Below are 10,900 nucleotides of genomic sequence, written 5' to 3'. Positions count from 1 at the left end.
ACACACACACACACACGCATTACTGAGACATTTGAAAGTAAGTTGCACATGTAATACTTTTTTAGTCCTAAATATCTTAGTGTGTATTTTCTAAAAACAAGAACATTATCTTATATAACTTTATTACAATGGTCACAACCTTGATAAAGTACTATTTATAAATTTGATAAAGTACTATTATAGCTACAGATATAATTTATATTTCGTCAACTATTTCACTAATGCCCTTTGTATTTCAGGATGCAATCCAGAATCATATGTTGCATTTAATTGTCATGACTCTTTAATTTCCTTTAATTTAGTCTTTACTTGCTTTTCATTGATGCTGTCTTTTTAATGGTGTTAGAATATGGAAGCAACAGAGAAAATTGTAAACGATATAAATGAAGGCAGGAGATGAGAGAATATTTTTTATTAAGCATTGTTGGATTTTCATGATGGTAATACAGAGGAAATACAGCAATGGGAAGCAAGAACTTTGTGCCACCTACCACACTATTTTCTCTTTATTCTTTCTGAACTAATTACCTGTGATTCCATATTTATGCAAATAAGGACACTAAGGTTTTAGATGGTAAGTCTTTGTAGAAGGTCACTTAGCACTGGAGAGATTAGAATTCAAACCAGGTTAATAAGGCACTAATAAGCAATGCTCTTTTTTTTTTTTTTTAAATTTTTTTTTCAACGTTTATTCATTTTTGGGACAGAGAGAGACAGAGCATGAACGGGGGAGGGGCAGAGAGAGAGGGAGACACAGAATCGGAAACAGGCTCCAGGCTCTGAGCCATCAGCCCAGAGCCTGACGCGGGGCTCGAACTCACAGACCGCGAGATCGTGACCTGGCTGAAGTCGGACGCCTAACCGACTGCGCCACCCAGGCGCCCCAGCAATGCTCTTTAAAACATACACCCAATGGCATCCAATGAAACATCAAGTAATCTCATGTACAACATAATTGTTATACTGCTCTTATCCGCTATCTAAAAAAATTTTTTAAAAATTAAAAAGACACCCCACAAAAACAATATAAGAGAAACAGAACAGGCTTTAACAAAACAATTGTAAATCCAGACAGAACCATTAAAACTTTCCATCAGGAGGTGGCCTAGAGGCAATCTCATTATCATTTTTCCCATCAGCATCTCCCATGAGTATGCATTTAATTTTATTGTTAAACTTGACTTTTAAGATTTGTATAAAGCAGTATTTACAAAGTTGTTAGCAGAGCCTCCCTTAAGGTAGGAGATATATGGATTTGATTAGTCTGTGTTCTCAGGCATGTTGGAAAGGGATATATCCTGGGAGTTAAGTTTGAATTTAGGGGCTGTAATTCCAATCCAGGAAAAGTCTGTTTAACTAGAATGCTTGTTCTTGTCCCAGTGGTCTAGTGAATACACTACATGGTCAAATTGCTCTGTATAAGCTGAAATCAACAGTACAGGAGAGCACCATGGTGTAGATGGGATGTATGGTGGCATTTGAACATGTACATAAGAGCCAAGCATGAATTGTTTCCCTGATTCTTCTGTTTTTGTTTCTAATCATAGAATCAGAAAGAGAACTGGAGGGCTTTAAGAAATCATCTTGAATAACCCTCTAAATGCAGGATTTTTTCTATTAAAATAGATTTTTATAAAAAAAACTAACATTCAATGAGCCCTTATGATGTGCTGGATATTGTGTGCTTCATTACTTAATTTTCACAATTCTCTGAGGTAGGTATTACTACCCACAGTTGGCAGATGGTGAAACAGAGGCTCAATAACTTGTCCTAGGTCACATAGTTAACAAGTGATAGAGCTTCAACAACAAGGAGTCAGAGCTTCAAAAAGTGTGTGTTCATTTCATCACATCACTGATTTCCTAAGTTTAATATGTCCATCCTCTCTGAGGGACTTGTTGTTATACTAACAGTTTTTAATAACTACCAGTAGTCTCAAAAAACTGTGAATTAGGTGAAATCTGTCCTTGTTATTTTCCTAGTCATTGTCTTAAACAATCAGTTTACAAGTCTGGTTTATATGTCTTGGCCTGTATCTTTGAAGAATTATTCCATTACCTATCACTCTGAGTTTCTTAGATCCAAAGGTACCACCTAGATAGTCAGATAAATTATACTCATAACTGTGAAAATGGGAAATAACTAGATAAGTAAACTTTTGGAGAAAATATGCACTTTTTTTCTGTAAGATAGACTTAATATTGGTGTCTAATTCATTGAGATGCAGTTTTTCTATGGAAAGTTGTATGGGATTAAGTCTGCTCATGAAGTAGAGAGAAGCACATCTATAAAAATGGATTATTAATGCTCATCTCTTCTATGTTATCTGTTTCATAACTCCTGACAGGTTAACAAAATAGGTATAGGAAATTAAAATGGTACAGCAAGGAATTAAAGGAAGCTTGAGTTCTGAGTTCAAACAAATAGGTTATTATTATGATATTAGGCATGGGGGAGTTTAAGAATGCATTGCTAAAAGGTTTTCATTGTCTTTCAGCACTGTTATTTTTAAAGAATATAAAATGTAGTAACAGAAATACCATAGTCAGAATAAGGTAGCTATGATAGCTAAAACTGTATGTTGAAATCAACTAGCAATCCCTAACCCACAGCATTTTTCTCATTTCATTGTGTAAAAGAGCTTCAAATGGCCAGGGAGTCTTATAATGTCTTTACTTTATGAAATGGAAACATGAAAAAGTTCTTGTTTCGGTCATAATGTCTGAAGATTATTGTATGTCAAAGGAAAATTCACATCTGAACACCATGTGTTTAACATCTGCAGAAGGAAGAAAAAATGAAGGTTCGACCAATTTATTACAAAGTTCTAGATACAATTAACCTACCCATTTGTAGAAGCATGGAAACTTAAGATACAAAAAGGGAAATCACTTAAAAAATTTTTTTAACATTTATTTATTATTGAGAGACAGAGTATGAGCATGGGAGGGGCAGAGAGAGGAGGAGACACAATTTGAAGCAGGCTTCAGGCTCTGAGCTGTTAGTACATAGCCCAACGTGGGGCTCGAACCCACCAACTGTGAGACCATGACCTGAGCCGAAGTTGGATGGCCAACCGTCTGAGCCACCCAGGTGCCCGGGAAATCACTTTTACAAATACAGTTGACTCTTGGACAGCATGGGTTTGAAATGCATGGGTCCACTTATACATGTATAATTTCATACAAAATATTGGAAATATTTTGGAGATTTGTGATCATTTGAAAAAACTCACAGATGAACCACATAGCTTCGACATGTCAAAAAAATAAAGAGAAAGGTATGGCATGAATGCATAAATATATGTAGATACTAGTCTGTTTTACCATTTACTTTCATAAAATGCATATGAATCTATTATAAAAAGTTAATCAAAGCTTATGCACTAAAAACACTTACACACCATATATGACACCATTCACAGTTGAGAAAAGTGTAAAGAAATGTGAAGATGCCATATGATAACTGCATAAATTCAACTGTAGTACGTACTGTGTTACTACAATAATTTACAAGACACCTGCCGATGCTATTGTCATAAGCCCAGGTGGTCCAAGTGTCTGCTTAGGATGCCATGTGATACTAATCATCCTCACCTAAGCAGTTTGTCTCAAGTAAATTGCATATTGCAGTAAAAAGTGATCTCTCACAATTCTCACGTATTTTTCACCACGTTTAGTGTAATACTGTAAACACTGAATAACACCAGGGGACACATACGAAGTGCCACTAGTGATGCTGGAAGTTCTCCCAAGAGACAGAGAAAAGCAACAGTACAAGAAAATGTTGGATTGCTTGATATGTAGCCATAAATTGAAATCTGTAACTGTGGTTGCCCACCATTTCAAAATAAATGAATCCAGTGTAAGGACCATTGTAAAAAAAAAAAAAAGAAAAAAGAAAAAAGAAAATTCATGAAGCCATCACTGCAGTTTTGCCAACAGACATGAAAACCTTGTACTTTTTGTGAAATATCTTTTTATCTCATACTGAAAATGCAGCTTTTATGTGGGTGCAGGGTTACTATAAGAAAGGAATACTTACACACTCTAATACGATTTGAGAAAAAGCAAAGTCATTATATGTCAATTTGAAGCAAAAGGAAGGTGAAGGATCTATGAAGAATTTAATGCCAGCAAAGGATGGTTTGATACTTTTAGAAAGAGGTTTGGCTTTAAAAATGTTAAGCTAACCGAAGAAGCAGCTTCTGCCAATGAAGATGCAGCAGATGAGTCCTAGATGCCATTAAGAAAGTCATTTAGGGAAAAAAATATCTGACAGAACAGACTTTTCATGCAGACAAAACTGCCCTATTCTGGGGCAAAAATGTCACAAAGGATATTTACTAGTAAGAAAAAGAAGTGAGCACCAGGATTGAAGCAGGGAAGAAAAGGCTAACTCTACTATTTTGTGCAAATGCAATTGGGTGTTGATCTGGACTGCCTTTGTCTACAAAGGTGCTAACCGCTGAGCCTTGAAGGGGAAAGATAAACATTACATGCCAGTCTTTTCATTATACAACAAGAAGTCCTGGAGAATAAGAACCTTTTTTCTGGATTGGTTCCACTGATGCTTTGTCCCTGAAGTCAAGAAGTGCCTTGCTAGTAAAAGACTGCCTTTTCAAGTTCTTTTGATATTGGACAATGCCCCTGGCCACCCAGAACTCCATGAGTTCAGTACCAAAGGTGTTAAAGTGGTCTACTGGCCCCAGACACATCTCTAATTCAGCCTTTAGATCAAGGAGTCATAGGGACTTTTAAGGCTTATTGCACATGGTACTCTGTGGAAAGGATTGTCAATGCTAAGGAAGAGATCCCCAATAGAGAGAACATCATGAAAGTCTGGAAGGACTACACCATTGAAGATGTGATCATTGCAGTTGAAAAAAAGCTGCGAAAACCATCAAGCTCCAAACAATAAATTCCTGCTGGAGAAAACTGTGACCAGATGTTGTGCATGACTTCACAGGATTTACGACAGAGCCAATCAAAGAAATCATGAAAGAGATTGTGAATACGGTAAAAGAAGTGGGATGTGAAGGGTTTCAAGATACAGATCTTGTAGAAATTCAAGAGCTAATAGACACCCTACCAGAGGAATTAACAGAAGATATCCTGATGGAGATGAGTGCTTCTGAACCACAGCCAGACTATGAGGAGGAAGACATACAAGAAGCAGTGCCAGAAAACAAATTGCCATTAGACAAACTGACAGAAAGTTTCTGAGTATTCAAGACTGCTTTTGCTTTCTTTTATGACATGGACCCTTCTATGATATGGACACTAAAATCAAAGCAAATGGTGAAGAAGGATTCGTATTGTATAGAAACATTTTTAGAGAAATAAAAAAATAAAATGTCTGACATTTATATACTTCTATAAAATTACATTGAACGTGTCTGCCTCTCTTTCCTGCCTCCACTCCTCCACCTCTTCCACCCCTAAGATAGCAAGCAGGATCAATCCCTCTTATTCCTCCTTCTCAGTGTACTCCACATGAAAACAATGAGGATGACGAACTTTATGATGATCCACTTCCTTTTAATGAATAGTAAATAAATCACTATCGCTTCTCGGCCTTTTGGCTAAGATCAAGGGTAGTATCTGTTCTTATCAGTAAATAAATCACCATGCCATACAGTTAATAAACTTAAGTGTTGTGTGTGTGTGTGTCTTCATATGAAAATCTAATGACTGTTTGTCAAGGGCTGTATTAGACATTTTTGGGTCATTATTGTCATAATTGCCTCAGTCTTCATCCTGTAGAACTTTGCGCAAGACTTGTATGGAAGTGGATAGTCTATCCTTGCACACGTATAAAGTGAGTGATATTTAATGTAAAATTAAGAATGTGTTAGTGTTCTTACTGTTGTATAACTTTGCTTTCAAAGAATTACATTACCATACGGTATGAATGTCTCATAATTGGAGAAACTGCATATCACCCTATCATCACAGGTAAGCGGTTTCTCTTGAAAAATGTAACAATTTTTCTAATACTGTATTATAAAAATGATTGCAATACCAAATATCATAAAAATTTTATAATGGTTCATTCATTAGTGTATAGGCTAGACTACAATAAAGCAATCACATTGCTGTTTCTTCATTATCAATGCATGAATCATTATACCTATAAACAAATATGAATTTTTTACATCGTCTTTTCATTTTTGATGTCTAGTGTTAGCAATATATTTAACATCTACAGTATTTTTTTGTGTCATATTGAATTGTGTCAATATTGAAATAGGTACTGACAGACAATTCATCTTATAAAGTGATGTAAACTAAATGCATCGATAAATACAGTAGAGTACCGTAAATGTATTTTCTTTTCCTTATGATTTTCTTAATAACTTTTTTCTCTAGCTTACTATATCGTAAGAATCCAATATATATAATACATATAACATATAAAACATGCGTTAATCAAATTTATATTATTGGTAAGGCTTCCAGTAAAACAGTAGGTTGGTAGTAGTTAAGTTTTTGGGGAATCAAAGTCATGTGGATTTTTAGGGGTTGACACCCCGATCCTTGCATTGTTCAAAGATCAAATGTATATTTTCTGGTTAGTAGTATCAAAGAAAAAATATACACACATTATATATACATATGTATTTTTTCTATTATAGAAATATATATTTTTCTAATATATATTATATATATTTTCTAATATTTTCTATATTCTATATTCTATATATATTTTTCTAATATTTTCTAATATTTCTTTATTACATATATTATATACATATTTTTCTAATATTTTCTATATTATAAACATATGTTTATAATATATATATAATATATATTTTCTATTATTTAGTGCCAAATTAAGTGATAAACTGTGGTAGAGAGCACGAGTTAACTAGCTTCAAGTCAGGACAATGAAAGTAAACTGTTGTTCTTGAAAAGAAAAGCTAAACTGTTTCTAATCCCTCATAGTTAGGGAAATTTTGTTACATAAATAAATGCCAGAAGCTATGCTGATCTGCTCCAGTAAAGAGATTATATTGTACACAGTAACTGTAACCTTGTTAAGTTTTCAGAGGTTCACCTTCATTTGCCATGATCCATTGGGTTTATGAAGGCCTTGATGAATTGACTGAGATATGATGTACCACCACTGTATCCTTCAGTTCTTTGATGATGGTGGATATCTCTGTGATTCTTTATGAGATCTGGCATTTCTTCTGTTTTTTTTTTTTTTTACTTTGATTACTTCTGATTATTTACCCTAGCTAGGATGCAAATTTTAGGAACTTCCTTCCATAATATCTCTTGCCCCAACTAATGTGAGCTGCTGCATATATGTGCATCAATTATACATTTAGAACCCGAGGAAATTACCAAAGAGTAGGCTCAAGGACTTATTGCACCCACTATCAGATGATCCTGAGCTATAATTGCATTGATTACCTGGCTTCCATAAGCTCTCATTCAAACTAGAGGACTATGATAGTATTTTACATCTCCACAGAAAATATGGGTATTACTTGTTCCCTAGTAGTGCTTTTCCTGGCTTTTGACTTCAGGTTTCCTTAGAGCAAGAAAGAAGGTATATTTACTATATATACCTGTGGCAACATTGTAGGGTCAATCTTCAGAGGGATCTATCCTCCCTTTATTTATTTATTTATTTATTTATTTATTTATTTAAATATGAAATTTATTGTCAAATTGGTTTCCATACAACACCCAGTGCTCATCTCAACAGGTGCCCTCCGCAATCCCCATCACCCACTCTCCCCTCCCTCCCACCCCCCATCAACTCTCAGTTTGTTCTCAGCTTTTTAAGAGTCTCTTATGGTTTGGTTCCCTTCCTCTCTTTCTTTTTTTTTTTCTCCTTCCCTTCCCCGTGGTCTTCTGTTAAATTTCTCAGGATCCACATAAGAGTAAAAACATATGGTATCTGCCTTTCTCTGTATGACTTATTTCACTTAGTATAACACTTAGTATAACACTCTCCAGTTCCCTCCACCTTGCTACAAAAGGCCATATTTCATTCTTTCTCATTACCACATAGTATTCCATTGTGTATGTAAACCATAATTTCTTTATCCATTCATCAGTTGATGGACATTTAGGCTCTTTCCATAATTTAGCTATTGTTGAAAGTGCTGCTATAAACATTGGGGTACAAGTGCCCCTATGCATCAGCACTCCTGTATCCCTTGGGTAAATTCCTAGCAGTGCTATTGCTGGGTCATAGGGTAGGTCTATTTTTAATTTTTTGAGAAACCCCCACACTGTTTTCCAGAGTGGCTGCACCAGTTTGCATTCCCTACAAGAGTGCAAGAGGGTTCCCGTTTCTCCACATCCTCACCAGCATCTATAATCTCCTGATTTGTTCATTTTAGCCACTCTGACTGATGTGAGGTGGTATTTCAGTGTGGTTTGGATTTGTACTTTCCTGATGAGGAGCGATGTTGAGCATCTTTTCAAGTGCCTGTTGGCCATCTGGATGTCTTCTTTGGAGAAGTGTCTATTCATGTCTTCTGCCCATTTCTTCACTGGATTATTTGTTTTTGGGGTGTGGAGTTTGGTGAGTTCTTTATAGATTTTGGATACTAGCAATTTGTCTGATAGTGTCATTTGCAAATATATTTTCCTATTCTGTTGGCTACCTTTTAGTTTTGTTGATTGTTTCCTTTGCAGTGTAGAATCTTTTTATCTTGGTGATGTCCCAATAATTCATTTTTGCTTTTAATTCCCTTGCCTTTGGGGATGTGTCAAGTAGGAAATTGTTGCGGCTGAGGTCAGAGAGGGTTCTTCCTGCTTTCTCCTCTAGGGTTTTGATGGTTTCCTGTCTCACATTCAGGTCCTTTACCCATTTTGAGTTTGTTTTTGTGAATGGTGTAAGAAAATGGTCTAGTTTCATTCCTCTGCATGTTGCTGTCCAGTTATCCCAGAACCATTTGTTAAAGAGACTTTTTTCCATTGGATATTCTTTCCTGCTCTGTTAAAGATTAGTTGGCTGTACTTTTGTGGGTCTAGTTCTGGGGTTTCTATTCTATTCCATTGGTCTATGTGTCTGTTTTTGTGCCAATACCATGCTGTCTTGATGATTACAACTTTGTAGTAGAGGCTAAAGTCTGGGATTGTGATGCCTCTGGCTTTGGTCTTTTTCTTCAATATTACTTTGGCTATTTGGGGTCTTTTGTGGTTCCATACAAATTTTAAGATTGCTTGTTCTAGCTTTGAATGCTGGTGCAATTTTGATTGGGATTGCATTGAATGTGTAGATAGCTCTGGGTAGTATTGGCATTTTAACAATATTTATTCTTCCAATCCATGAGCACGGAATGTTTTTCCATTTCTTTATATCTTCTTCAATTTCCTTCATGAGCTTTCTATAGTTTTCAGCATTGAGATCTTTTACATCTTTGGTTAGGTTTATTCCTAGGTATTGTATGCTTCTTGGTGCAATTGTGAATGGGATCAGTTTCTTTATTTGTCTTTCTGTTGCTTCATTATTAGTGTATAAGAATGCAACTGATTTCTGCTTTTTTTTTTGTTTTGTTTCAAAATTAAAAATGTTTGTATTCAAAGGACACCATCATCCTAGAGAATGTGAGAAAATATTTGCAAATGATAAGTCTGATAAGGTACATGGATCGAGAATACACAAAGAACACTTTTAACTTAGCAATAGAAAGACAACCCAAATGAAAAACAGGTAAAAGGATTAAAATCCACTTCTTTAAAGAAGATCTACAGAAGGCCAATAAGCACATAGAGAGGATATTAGAGAAATGCAAATCAAAATGCCAATGAGCTGCCACATCATACCCACTTAGGATAGAAATAAAAGAATAGATAATAGCTAGTGTTGGCAAGGGCATGGAGAAGTTGGAACCTTCGTACACTGCTTGTGGGAGTAAAAAATGATACAACCAATTCGGAAAACAATTTAGGAATTCAATCTGGAGTTAACATAGGACCCAGCAATCTACCTGTAAGCATATATCCAAAGGAAAAGACATAGGTTCACAAAAGTTCTTGTATACAAACATTCATAGTAACATTAATCATAATAGCCAGAAAGTAGAAGTAACCCAAATATCCTTCAACTGATGGATGGACAAAACATAGTGCATCCATACAAGTTGGAGTGTCATTTGACAATAAGAGAATGAAGTACTTCTGTAGGTTGCAATATGGATGAGCTTTAAAAACATGAAGTAAAAGAAGCCAGTCACAAATGATCACATATCCTATAATTCCATTTACATAAAATTTACAGACTAGGCAACCCTAGAGAGAACATAGATTCATGGTTACCTCGGGGGTGCTCACATGACACTTACTGATTTTGTATCCTGTGACTTTGCTGAATTCATGTATCAGTTCTAGCAGACTTTTGGTGGAGTCTGTTGGGTTTTCCATGTATAATATCATGTCATCTGCAAAAAGTGAAAGCTTGGCTTCATCTTTGCCAATTTTGATGCCTTTGATTTCCTTTTGTTGTCTGATTGCTGATGCTAGAACTTCCAACATTATGTTAAACAACAGCAGTGAGAGTGGACATCCCTGTCGTGTTCCTGATCTCAGGGGGAAAGCTCTTAGTTTTTCCCCACTGAGGATGATATTAGCTGTGACTTTACATAAATGGCTTCTATGATGTTTAAGTATGTTCCTTCTCTCCCGACTTTCTCGAGGGTTTTTATTAAGAAAGGATGCTGAATTTTATCAAATGCTTTTTCTGCATCAATTGACAGGACCATATGGTTCTTATCTTTTCTTTTATTAATGTCATGTATCACATTGATTTGCAAATATTGAAGCAGCCCTGCATCCCAGGAATGAATCCCACTTGATCGTGGTGAATAATTCTTTTTATATGCTGTTGAATTCGATTTGATAGTAGCTTGTTGAGAATTTTTGAATCTTTATT

General features: G+C 35.5%; 1 pseudogene; it reads left to right on the top strand.

Moving 5' to 3' along the window:
- The first annotated feature begins 5,565 nt into the window (after positions 1-5,565).
- LOC123596653 lies at positions 5,566-5,724 on the top strand (annotated as a pseudogene).
- The last annotated feature ends 5,176 nt before the right edge of the window (positions 5,725-10,900 follow it).

Source organism: Leopardus geoffroyi, chromosome B1, assembly GCF_018350155.1.
Source record: "Leopardus geoffroyi isolate Oge1 chromosome B1, O.geoffroyi_Oge1_pat1.0, whole genome shotgun sequence".
Classification (NCBI taxonomy): domain Eukaryota; kingdom Metazoa; phylum Chordata; class Mammalia; order Carnivora; family Felidae; genus Leopardus; species Leopardus geoffroyi.
The sequence above is the reverse complement of the archived record's forward strand: the minus strand, read 5'-3'. Positions and strand labels throughout refer to the sequence as shown.